Source organism: Lactuca saligna, chromosome 3 (genome assembly GCF_052625555.1).
Source record: "Lactuca saligna cultivar CGN05327 chromosome 3, ASM5262555v1, whole genome shotgun sequence".
Classification (NCBI taxonomy): Eukaryota; Viridiplantae; Streptophyta; class Magnoliopsida; order Asterales; family Asteraceae; genus Lactuca; species Lactuca saligna.
In genome coordinates, this window is record NC_136419.1 from 33,903,389 (window position 1) to 33,917,465 (window position 14,077).

Genomic DNA, 14,077 nt, shown 5'->3' on the forward strand with positions numbered 1-14,077 from the left:
ATTTTTTTTTCGTTATCTATTTGCCATTGAACTATTGAAACTGTTCACATTTTACCCTTATGACCGGCTGTTACCGGTCATAAGGGTAAAATGTGAACAGTTTCAATAGTTTAGTGGCAAATAGATAATGAAAAAAGTTTAGTGACTAAATGTGAACAAAATCGAAAGTTCGTTTCCCTCTAAAAAGTTCAATAACTAAATATGAACAAACTTCCTATTGTATTATGTTTTAGCAAAATTATTTATTTTTGTTTAATTGTAGCAACATTTGTTGATGAAGAAATCTATGAAATAAAAATACAAAATGTAACATCTGGATTTCCATGTATCATCATTTAAGTATTTTTCTTTTGAGTTAAGAAGAGAGACTCGACGAGTTGACGCCTCAACTCGTCGAGTAAGGTCGCGACTGGTGATTCAGATTAATGAATGGACTCAACGAGTCGGTGAGGCGACTCGACGAGTCCGCACTGTTGGCAGAAACCCTAAATCTTTGGGCTCGAGCTATATTTAAAGGCACTTATGGCCTTCAATTGCGACTAACTTTCCCATAAGTGCGAACCCTAGCGAGCTTGAGTGTGTAGAGTGAGAGGAAGAGCTATCTTGAGCTTTTTGGTGTGATAGATCTGGACCCTTTTAGGTTCAGAGAGCCGAGAATATGAAGCTTTAGTAGAGTAAACCTTGGGGTTCAAAGTTAGGAAGCATTTATGGTATATATATATTTACTTTCATCTTACACATAGATATGAAGTATTTTATATAAATTACGTACTATGTGTGCATATTATTTGAATACTTGTTGTCTATGCTGGATGAACAATTTTATACATGTTTTAAAAGATTTAAACGGTATATTTATTTTATATCTACAAATATGTTGCGGATGAAACATGGGTAGATGAAATAGTTGGTGTGTGATGAAATAAAATGATGAGAGATAGGTAATGATAGAAAGGTGGTGATAATTAGGTAAATAGATGATGATGAATATGTGATGTAGGATGAAAGGAGATACCATAACCTTAACCAGTAATGTGGCGATGTAGTCATCTACCAGAGTATAGATGGCGACCACGGACTATTCTAGACAACCCAGTGGAAACACCAGCAAGCCCATAACCTGTAGGTGATGAATTACGAGTTCAGGCGATGTTGTAACTACGTATTCATGTGATGATACTCTAACTCCTTACTATGAATTACGAGTTCTGACGATGTTGTAACTACATATTCATAGGATGTCACAAATTTCGCATACCAAACCAATGGTTATAATTCACATCAGTGAGAATGGTTCATTTTTTTGTAAAACCAAAATCAGATTGGAAATTTTGATTTTTTATTTTGGGAAATGTCAAACCATTGGTTTTTTATTTCGGTTTTGGTTTTTTGTTTTTTTTAAATATATTTTCAGGGTTTTGTTTTTTTTTTTTTATTATTTTTTTTTATTTCATAGATTTCTTCATCAACAAATGTTGCTACAATTTAACAAAAATAAATAACTTGCTAAAACATAATACAAGAGAAGGTTTGTTCACATTTAGTCATTGAACTTTTTAGAGGGAAACGAACTTTCGATTTTGTTCATATTTAGTCACTAAACTTGTTTTCGTTATCTATTTGCCATTAAACTATTGAAATTGTTCACATTTTACCCTTATGACCGGCAACAGCCGGTCATAAGGGTAAAATGTGAACAATTTCAATAGTTTAATGGCAAATAGATAACGAAAAAAAGTTTAGTGACTAAATGTGACAAAAGTCGAAAGTTCGTTACCCTTTCAAGTCATTATCCCTAATATAAACTAGGGAAGGTATCCCTGTGATAGGCCAAAAGACACATTTGTCTACAACAAAAGAAGAAACAAGCCTAAATCCAATCCAGTGTACTAAAGGCTTGTCCTGGTTGTCGTTTTCTTTTGTATACCCGTTATAAAGTTGTTATTGCTTTTCTGTTTTGTAATGCTCTCCCCACGATTATGGTAGTGGAATGGAAGATTCTTCCGGGGGAGGGCAGTGTCAACTTTTTGTCTTTTGTTCCAGGTTTCTTATATAAGTCCTGATGTCTCTTTGTTTTGGGGTATGTTGAAATTTAATGAAAAGTTCTTTATGAACTCAGGAGAGCACTCACCTCTATAATTGTGAGAACTTATCCTTTATAATTTCTATGTGATTTCTAGTAAATTGCAAGTATAAGCTATCATTGATACCATTTGGTATCAGAGCACTCAAACCGATTCCATGGGAGGAGCGTCCAGGGAAGCAGCAGCCGTGAAGAAGGTGGAGGATCAGGTGGGGTTGATGCAAGTTCAGCTCCAATCACACGGGACTGAAATCCAGGGAATGAGAGCAAGGATTGACGATATCCTCCAAGGTCAGAGCCACACAAACCAAAGACAGGATGAGATGCAAACAACCCTGGACAAGGTTTTGGAGAAACTGGATGTTATGGCCGGAGCACCCGAAGGAAGAAACCAACCCCCTTACAATCCATCAAGCCATTCGACACCCACAGGTCCATCGATGAACAAAAATAAGGGACCGGCAAGCTTAGTGATCATCGGTTCAGGACCAGGCGGCTCGAATCCAAGCGGCGAAGGAGCACCGAGCGGGCCCGGAGGAAACGGTATTGTTTTTGGCTCTCTCTTCCAAACAAACAACAACACGGGGGGTGGAAGATACGAGTTCCGACACAGAAAGATCGACATGCCACAGTTTGATGGAACGGATCCAGACGGATGGATTCTTCAAGCGGAGCGTTACTTCGCCATTTACCAATTGTTGGATGAAGAAAAGATAACTGCGACAGTTCTTAGCTTGAGCGGGGATGCTCTGGCCTGGTTCCGGTGGACCAATCAACGGGAGATAATGAACTCGTGGTAGGAAATGAAGGAGGTTTTCTTGAAAAGGTTGCGTCCCATCCATGGGGGGGATTTATACGAACAATGGGCAGCTCTGAGGCAAACCGGGACGACGGAGGAGTATGTTCGAAGGTTCATCGAGTTGTCGGCCCCATTGGAAGGGGTAACGGAACGCGTCGCCATGGGAAATTATATCGATGGGCTTCAAGACCACATCAAAACGGAGCTCAGATTATGGACCCCAGACAACTTGGGCCGCACCATCGACTTAGCCCAACAGATCGAAGAGAGGAACCGGTCGCTTTTTGCTAGCGGGTTCGGGTCGTTCATCAATCTGGGTAACACCAGAAAGGTTAGTGGGGCAAACCTGAATCACTCCATTTCTTTCTCACAACTTGATTGATCGATGGGGAAACCACGACTCCAACGCTCCCTCACTGAAGCTCAGATAAAAGATAAGAGGAATCGAGGAGTGTGCTTCCGTTGTGACGAACGCTGGTTCAAGGGTCATGTGTGTAAATCCCAGGTGAATGTCATCCTCGTAGATGAAGAGGAACCGCTCGTCGAAGACCCTTAGGAAGCAACCGACCCTGCTACCTTGGTATTTACAGAGGTTCGTCCAGAAATCAAAGTGTCACTTAACTCAGTAGCGGGATTGTCGTCTCCAAAGACGATGAAGGCCTGGGGAGCCATTGGGTCCCAACCGGTGGTAACCCTAATCGATCCCGGGGCCACTCACAATTTCATTGCATCTTACTTGGTAGCTTCTCTCGGCATTCCGGTTGACGAGACTGAACCCTACGGGGTAAGGATGGGGACAGGAGACAGTGAGCGCGAAACTGGTGTCTGTAAGGGAGTGGTTTTGCACCTCAAGGAATTAGACATCACAGAAGACTTCCTCCCCCTGAGGTTAGGCAGCTCTGGCGTGATATTGGGGACACAATGGCTTGAAACTTTGGGCGTGACTAAAACCAATTGGAAGGAGCAAACAATGAAGTTTGAGGTGAATGGGAGAACGGCCTGGATCGAAGGTGACAAGTCGCTCGGTAAGTCCCTGATTTCTCTGAAGGCCATGGCAAGAACCTTGAGCAAAGATCCTCATGGATACCTAATTGAACTCAGCAACACCGAGTACCAGGTTATACCACCGGATCCTGTGCCCTTATTCTTACAAGACATCTTGAGCCAATTCGAATGTCTATTCTAAGAACCCACAGGATTACCACCACCACGAGCCATGGAACACAAAATCATAATCAAGGAGGGTACTGCCCCGGTGAGTGTCCGCCCTTACCGGTACACCCATTATCAGAAGGGCGAAAGAGAAAGAATGATCAAAGAGATGCTTCAAGCCAAGGTGATACAACCCAGTAATAGCCCTTACTCTAGTCCCGTGATTTTGGTTAAAAAAAAGATGGCTCATGGCGTTTCTTCATAGATTATCGAGCACTAAACAGGGTTACAGTGCCCGAAAAATTTCCCATTCCTGTAATTGATGAGCTGTTGGATGAGTTACATGGTTCAACTGTCTTCACTAAATTGGACCTCAAGTCCGGGTACCACCAAATAAGGGTAAGGGAAACGACGTGCCAAAAACGGATTTCCGAACACACGATGGGCATTACGAATTTCGGGTAATGCCATTCGGCCTCACGAACGCCCCAACAACATTTCAAGCCTTGATGAACGACATATTCCATCCCTTCCTCCGGAAATTCATCTTGGTATTCTTCGATGACATTTTGATCTACAGCCCCGATGAGAAGCTACATCGCATCCATGTCACAACAGCCTTGGAGAAACTGAAAGAGCATCGACTGTTTGTCAACTACAAAAAGTGCGAGTTTGGGAAACAACGACTATCCTATTTGGGGCATGAAGTGTCGACTGATGGGGTATTGGCAGAAGCAAACAAGATTCAAGCAATGTAGGATTGGACCACCCCAACAAATCTCAGAGGGTTGCGAGGGTTCTTGGGGCTCACGGGATATTACAGAAAATTCGTAAAGGGTTATGCCCATATCGCCAAGCCACTCACAGAGCAACTGAAAAAAGACAAATTTGGATGGAACCCCGACGCCGAAGAGGCTTTCCACCTCCTCAAAAAGGCCATGACTACCGTTCCAGTGCTGGCAATGCCCGACTTCAACTAGACCTTCGTGGTGGAAATTGATGCTTCAGGGTATGGACTGGGGGCGGTCTTGATGCAAGATCAACGCCCCATCGCTTACTACAGCTCTACCTTGGGAGCAAAGGCCCAACTGAAATAGATATACGAAAAGGAGCTCATGGCAATCGTGATGGCAGTCCTTAAAGTTGTTATTGCTTTTCCACGATTATGGTAGTGGAATGGAAGATTCTTCCGGAGGAGGGCAGTATCAGCTTTTTGTCTTTTGTTCCAGGCTTCTTATATAAGTCCTGATGTCTCTTTGTTTTGGGGTATGTTGAAATTTAATGAAAAGTTCTCTATGAACTCGGGAGAGCACTCACCTCTATAATTGTGAGAACTTATCCTTTATAATTTCTGTGTGATTTCTAGTAAATTGCAAGTACAAGCTATCACCCCGCAACGTCAAGGTTGGAAGGGGGAATGTAATTCTTGATTATCGAGGTGGTACCACCATCGACCCCATCACCCTCCACCACCTACCCCCACTATCACCACCGCCACCCCCATCCACCTACCGTCACCGTCACCACCACCATTACCACACAACATATAGCACTTAAAACTGGCGAAACAGTTGTGGTGATGATAAATAGCTTGAATTTAACATCAAACAAAGAAACACATCCATCATCAATTCGAATTTACATTTTTACTTTTCCTTTCTTTGAGAACTAATCCAATGCTTTCTTCTTTGAAAGTCAAGGAAGGTAATTATAAAAATTTAAATATACATTTTCAACATCCAACAAAAATAGATAAACGGGATACCATTCATAAAAATAAATAACTAATATTCAAGACAAAACCATTTTATAGAGAGTGCAAACCTTATATTATACACAAAACACATACATATATAGACAAATACAAAGTTACAAAGCACATATACATACAAAGAAAGATCATGGGCGGTTATCACTTAAAAAAAAAAAACTTTGAAACTAAACAAATAAAATCATGTTAGTTAGTTGTCAGATCAAAGAATTTTGGTAAATTAAAATTCAGCTTAAGTAACTAAAACCGAGCAAAAGCATCATCTAACTCATTGCTTTTTCCTATTCAGAGAAAAGAATGTGATTTGATCATTTAGGGGTAAAGCCATGGAAAAGACAAAGTTTATGAGTACATATCGGCTTCTTCTCTAGGTTTGGTTATTTTTTAAATTTTTTTCTTGTTCATAAAACCTGGAACCAAATAAAAAGATAGGCAGTGAAAAAATAAACTGAGTAAGAAAAAGGAGAAAGGACTAATGGAGGAAAAAGCTAATAAGTGATCTACTCATTTTCATGGTTAATCAATCCAACACTTTCATGGGGTCCTTCCTCCTCCTTCTGTCTCAGACATAGTCAAAATCTTCAAGTTTAGACAAAAAGACCATATCATTTAGTAGACCTGCAATAATATAACCGAGTATTTAATGTGAGTATATATAAATACTTAACAATATTAAAATCAATCCTAATCTAACTAAAATTGTAGCTTCCAGAAAATCAAAATTAGATTAGTTTGCACTTTTCTCAATCCACATTAAAAATTCAACCTAGACTATTCACCAAAAACTATGTTATCAATTACTTTGAAGAAGAAGCAAAACGAACCCAACGTTGATTACCCTTCCAGCAATTATAGATTAATGTGACAATTGATTCCAATTACAACAATAAATATCATATACATTTGAAAAGCAGAACATTTGTGAAAGGTGAAGAACCACTTGTGAATAATTTATATTTGAATGAGATTCTTCTTATTTTTATTCACATAAGTTTGAGTTAATCACACATTAAGTGCATTAACAGAGCAGATATCCACATACTAACAAACAAAAAGAACTTATGACAACATAAAAGAATAGTAGGTGTAGCAGGGATACCTATTTGACAACAAAGTTTAGGAAAATATCTCCAATACCAAAAGCTAGAAGATGATGTAAGGCAATACTTGCAACAACCTACCAAAAGATGGTTCAAAAGGGTAAATGATAACATAAAAAGATTTGAAGTGCAATTATCTGCCCTTTCAGGCATATTAACAAACACCTTGCATGCTAAAACCAACAGAAGATCCAAAAACGATTTGTAGTAACTCCTTTGAAAACATTCATCTAATCAAGCTCCGTCTCAGAATCGGGCTAAAACCCCAAAAGAAATTTGAACCTACGGTTAGGAGAGAGGGAACACCAGACAACTGAAGCATAAGAAAGTGAAACACGGAAGAACAAGAAAGCTAAGAAACTAAGTTGACACTTACCTGGGTTCGTACTTACCTGATATCGTTGCTTTGGTATTGAAATGAGATAACACTTGACAATTGAAAACTGAAGTTGGAACATGGAGACCAGGTTACCTCAACACAGATGTTGAAATCAAACAACGCCATCAGAAGAAGTAGAAGAGGGCAAAAAATAGGCAACTGAATATTGAAATTGGAGCAACTTTGTTCATGGAGGTCGGAATCCCCACTTCAAATATCAGATAGAAGTTACCAAGAGTACAAATAAAACCCAAACTTTCACCTCCATCTCAACCACCGCCAAATCACTGGGCAAATAAATCGAAATCAAAGCGAAATTTGCTCATATATAATTAAAAGCGAATTCTTTCAATCGATTTCTAAATAATTAAGAAATCTTGGTAACATCGAGTAACTGACCTTGCAAAGAAGATTCATATGAGAAAATTATGTGGATTTGATAGCCATCGGAGGTGGAGACGGTGTGAATATGGTAGAAGCAGGTACCGATTGGCAATGGTGTTGGACGATGATTGTGGGCGGATGATGGAGCGGTAAGCGATGAAGAGAGCTGGCATCAATTTCCAATCAATTTAGTGGCAGTGGGAAAGGAAGCGGTGGAAGATGGAAAGAAGCGTGTAATCGAAGCGGGTGTCGTCTGAAATCAGCAGCCAGGTTGTGATCATCCTTCCCCTTTTGTTGATGGTCGTCGGACATCGATGGAGATCAGAGGAAGTGAGAGCGATTGAAGTGAATGGCGGCGGATGAAGGAAAAAAAGGATTCTGTGAGGAAATAGGAGAGATACGGTGGGGATCGAAAGCACAGTTGAAGAAAACGGCTTGAAAGCATATGGTATTCAGATATCGAGGCATCGGTGGTGGTGGGGTGGTGGAGTAATGCTATTGAAAAATAGAAACGGTGAACGACACTCTATTGAGAAAAGGCAGTCCGTGGAAGGAGAAAATAACACGTGGAAAATAAAATAAAAAAATTAAAAATAAAAATCAGAAAATATAATAAAAAAATGTAGGGGCTAAAGTAAAAACTGATCCACAAATTAGGACAAAAATGAAAACAGAAATTAAATGGCCAATTTTGCAAATACCTTAGCCACTAATCTCTTTGTTTGTTATTATAAAAAATAAAATGAAATTAAACATACAATCATTAAAAAAAATTAAATAAAAAATTTATTTAGCTTTAATCATATTCAAATCGAATATAAAGATCATTGTTATAATATGATTTTTAAAAACAATTATATAAAATAATTAAACGTAATAATTGCAAAATAACAATAAATAAAATTATAAATTTTGCGAACAATATTTTCATTTTGTTAAACCTTAGATGATGATTATTTCTTCGGTTAACTTCAACAGATTTAATAATTTTAGTGATTAACTTTATAATTTATTAATATTTAGTTATAAACAATGTAACAAAAAAATATTATATGAAACATACCAAACGGTTTTAAATTATATAAATAATACTTGAATTGTTTATAATATCCTTTATAATATTATTAAAATAATAAAAATTTAAAAAAAAAATCATGTTGAATAATATACTTTAAAGTAAAGTGAGAACCGGTTTGAAAAGGAAGGTCAAGTGATGCGCTGCATAAAACACACATCAACTTTTAAGTCGGAAGTCTTTTAGAAAACAAACAATTGTGAAATGTCAAGTGTTGCATATGTTTTGCTTAGCGGACCCTAAAATAGTTTTTTTTTTATTTTTAATTAACAAACAACCCCTTCGTTTTTGAATTTAAGATATTGATTAAACTAAGGAATATTGTAGATTAAACCAATCCATATATATATATATATATATATATATATATATATACACACACACACACACATACATCTTAATAAGCATTTAGCCTCAAATGTTGAATATTAAGAGGTACAACCCTTAAAGAATGATTTACAACAAGTTTATGCAATTGCAAAATCTTATCCGCTGTTGACCATTGAAAAAGTCAAGATAGTTAGCTTAAATTAAGGAGACAATTGTTACATATCAATCCTCTGTCAAATAGACATTCAAAATTTTGAAAACAACTTGCTCTTTATCTTGATTTTCCCTGTGTCTCGACATTCTCCATATTTAGGCAATTGAATTGGTCAAAGATAAATACAATTTAACATATCCATTCCTATCATGTTCAACAACCTTCCCACTATGTTGCCTGTTATTTGCCATTTATATAACTATTCCCTTCTCTCAACCATTTCTCCTTCTCTCTAACCCTAATTAGCCGCGAGGCCACTCACCATCATCAAACCACTCCCTTCCAACTCCACGAACTCATACTATTCCATGACTAAACAGTTTGCACCACTCAAGACCATTGCACAATCAGTATTAGACCCACCTGAAATGTAACCTCCATCTCTCTTTGGCATTCACCATAATGATCTGGCCTTACAAGGCCGAAAACAGTGCCACCATCGCCAACACGAACTTCAATGCTTTTGGTTTTCTATGTGTATCTTGACACATTTTATGTACCGGTGTTTTGCAGGAACATAAACATACGTGATCTTGTTTTTGATTTACCGGAGGTTGTGTACATATATGGTATGTCAAGAAAAATAGGAACGATTTTGCTATTTAATTTTAGGTTTTTTTGATTTTGGATGTCTCCAACTAGAACTTGAATACTTTTGGGGTTTTATTTAAATCTTGACAGATTTTATGTGACTATGTTTCTAGGAACATGAGCATATCGGAGGTTGTTTTTGTTGATTGATCTATATGTTCATATTGTAGAAAGCAATGATTTTTTTGGTTTGAATGGGTGGGAGTGGAAATAATTTTCATTTCCAAACCTTGGGTATGTTCCAAATTTATATTTTTTATTCAGGGTTTTTATCCATTTGGGTGTATTTCAGATTTCAGATAGAGAAATTGTTTATTTTTCTTCCACCATAGGATCATTCACCACTCACCATGTTACTTCCCGGAAAAAAGAGCGACATCTACAAGGTTCGAAATCTAAATAAAATGAAATAATTGAATACCCTATTCTGGTTTTCCATCAATTCTTACTCATCCCCCCTATTTCATCTATTTATTCAAAATATGTTCTCATATATAACTTTTGTATATCATGATTGGCCAATGTGCATGATATTTGACTTTGATGGCATCCTTTTTGATCTTCAAGTACAACCCAAGAATAGAAGGTGGTGGAACTGGTTGGTTGCAATCTATCCGGAAAATGTTATGGTGAAACATTAAAATTGATGGAGGTAATGAATGAAAATACCTAGGAAGATATATCATTTTGTCATAATTTTTTCATATGATCTTTACTTCTGGTCTTTAGTGCTTTAGTTTTCCTACTGTTATAAGTTTTTAATATGGTTCTTGAGGGTTGATACATTTATTGAGTGAAATCACCTATGAACCAAAGATGTGTTTTAAAGTAATTACAGGCTTGAGTTCTATCTTTTTTTTTAATACCGATTTTCATTCTTTCTTGCTTCTCATGGTTCAACCGAAAGGGCTTTTTTTTAAGCATTTTTGACGGTGATCTTGCATAATCCAAGTCTCGATTTTGTAAGCTAATTAATTTGTTTTTATTACATCTGCAGGTACTTTTAGGACCAATTTTGGAGCATCGGATAGTCATTAAAGGTACTTTTAGTAGATAAATAAATATATAAAAGATTGGTCCACGAAAAGGTACTTTGATGTGAGGTAATATTTTATTAACTTATTCATATTTTTTAGTGATGAAGTAATTGGAGACCTATTGCTTGCAGGTGGCCTGTTTACAGAAAAGAAAAAGGGTGTCTCTGGTTTCCATGTAGGTAATGCTTACCCTATTAAAATGCTCCAAGCCTCCAAGTAACACTTTATAACCTTATTACCCTATTAGACTATTAAAAATGATCCAATTAATTGGTAACACCTTATCTCCTATTTTTCATTATTGCTACAACCATGCACCTGCTCCTTTATAGGAATTGCTTTTCATTTTTGCCACAACCAGTGGAGCTCACTAAAACTTGAACGAGTAAGTATTAGATTATTCGTCAGCCTTCAAATTAGTGGATTTTTTAAATTTTATGAAATTAAATAATAACTTATTTTAAATTCCAGGAAAAACTTTTTAAATCATATTGGATTTAAGCAGTATTGCTTTAACCAGTTGGTGATTTAAAATATATTGATGTGATTACAACCATAACAATGTGGTAACCGGTTAAAAGATAGCAGGTTAGATATTGCTATATTTAGGTAGGCTATTCAAAGATGCTGATTTGTGATTTTTTTAGGCTTTTCATTGTCCTATAAATGCCCCTGCTTTTAGAAACCATGTAAGGGTCTACCATCTGCAGCAACAATGAATACAAGAGTATGTTGGTCTTTTTGTAGTGGTTATACTAGCGTTAAGAAAAAATTAACATAAATAGATGAAACCAAGTAAAGGTCTACCTACTATCCCCTGCAGTTAGGGGTGAACACGGTGCGGTTCGGTGCGGTTATTAGCCAAAACCTCACCACTAACCGCAAATGCGGTTAATACATTTTCAAAACCGCATGGTGCAGTTATTTTTACGATGTGGTTAAGCGGTTATTTTTGCGGTGTGGTTTGTTTTTTCTGTGTTGCGGTTATTAACCGCATGGATTTGGTGCGGTTATTTTGTGTGGTTTTTAAGGATAGTTTAGAGCTCAAATAGTTTTAATAGTTCAAACATATTACTTGTAATAATAATAAAAACCATAAGATTTAAGACAATTAACTATTTAACTTAAACCATAAACAACTAATATCTTAAAAACGTTAAATCAATAGTATTTAACAATAAATATCTTAATATTGTGTAATTTCATCATTTTTTCAAAGTTAAACATAAGAAAAACCAACACTTTTGTCTTCTAGTATTTTATCCATTTTTCATTCATGAAATTTATCTTATTTTTAATATTTAATATTTAATAATTGATAATAAAAAGTTTTATATAATATATGCGGTGCGGTGCGGTTTTTTTGCAGTTTTTGGAAATTAATAACCGCACCGCACCGCAAATTTGCGGTTTTTGAAAAATATAAAACCTCACCATCGGTTTTTATTGCGGTTGCGGTTTATGCAGTTATTTTTAGTTCCGGTACGGTTTTTGCTCACCCCTACCTGCAGTAACAAAACAGGTAATGTAGATGTATAAGTAGGAAATGAGTTGTGTCCTTTTGAGAATGGTTTTACTAGGTTAGATTCACAATATGTTTGTCTTTGTATGTTATTCATGAAGCTCTGCATGCAATGTTTATTATTCACTATAAGAAATCTTGCTATAATTAAGGTGCTACTTTTTTCCCTATTACGTTTAGTGACTGGAAGTTAGAGATTCTTTTTTTTTTTTTTTTAAAGTAATGGTAGTGTTTTCTAATTTACTTGTTTCCATTATGATAAAATGAAGAATACAACAAGTAGTTACTTAGGTTACTACACGAATGTCTTTGTTTATTGCTTTGTTAGTTATGATGAGCAACAAGTTTTATTGCTTAATTATATTGAATATGTAAATTTTATACTTTTGTTAAAAGATTTGTCAGGTCTTTAAAAATGAAGGAAGAAAGAATCAATAAATATATTTTTAAAATGTACAAGATCTAGGGGTAATTCTGGTATTTCTCCCATGTTGGGACGAAATGTCAAAGTTTCTCAACAATCTCAAAGGGAATAATTTTCTTATAATTGCATTACCCTTTATGGTTCAATACCTACCATTATTTAACATGAAATCTATTACTGTCCCCTTCTGACATGATGTATGCTTTTGACCTTTTATACTATTATTTTATATTCAAACATTCATCATTTGCTTTTTCTTTTTTTGCAGGAAAGTGATTTTAACCACTAAATATTGCTAAACGTATGATAATAAAATATGGTGTGGCTCATGTAACCAAGTGTGGACATGCACATAAGAGAAGCTATGATGCTTAAATAAGCCCGCATGTTTGTTACCATATGTTTAGTTGGTACTTTTGTTGGTTTTGCTTTCCACCACAACAAAAATGGAGTATCATATTATTGTTTCTTTCCATCTGGTTATTTAATGAATCTACAATTTAATGAATCTACAATTTTGGATTAACGTTGATATTTTATTTTGTAATATGCAGATGTCATCACTCATCATTAAAAGTTATAGTACTAAGGCGATATCTTTTTCTTGAATGTGTTTCTATTAAGTACTTAAAAATATATATTATGAATATGAATGTTTCGATGACTTTTAATGTCTTCAATGTTAAAGTATTTTTCTATTTAAAAAAATATCACACTTGTAGCATATAAATAAGTAGATTTTTCAGTGGATAGTATCACAACAAAAGAATTTCATTAGTAAAATGTTACAAATTGATGGACATTTTTTTTGTTTTTTTTTCAATGGTTGATTTTTTTAAGAACGAGGTTAGCAAAGAAAAAAGAAATGACAATTACACGAGGAGATCTGCATATTCCAGTTTTTTCAAACGTGACTATTCTTATTACAAAAACAATTAAAAGGAAAGGAAACGATAGAAACAAATATTTATTCTTTAGTGCATATTCTCAAAATTCAATGTGTTCCTATAAGTTCACAAAACCCAAATTAAATTAAGTATAATATTTTTTGCATATTATATCCAAATGGCTAGCAATAATATTTTATTAATTAAAAATCATCAAATTATAATTTTAAACTAAACAATCATATACTTTATTTTTTACCAAACTTAAAAGCATACTTTTATTTTTAACGTAAATTATTTATTACACTAGTCTAAACTCTAAATCATAA

General features: G+C 35.6%; 1 long non-coding RNA gene across 2 annotated transcripts; it reads right to left on the minus strand.

Moving 5' to 3' along the window:
• Positions 1-5,824: 5,824 nt before the first annotated feature.
• LOC145035108 (uncharacterized) lies at positions 5,825-8,186 on the minus strand. 2 transcript variants are annotated; one of them, XR_013678313.1, is made up of 5 exons: positions 7,684-8,186; positions 7,071-7,571; positions 6,905-6,982; positions 6,310-6,423; positions 5,825-6,215 (listed from the first exon to the last, which is right to left on the minus strand). It is a non-coding gene; the product is annotated as an uncharacterized LOC145035108 (long non-coding RNA). The 2 variants fall into 2 exon arrangements; XR_013678312.1 differs by having other exon boundaries at positions 5,825-6,423; positions 7,684-8,185.
• Positions 8,187-14,077: the final 5,891 nt, after the last annotated feature.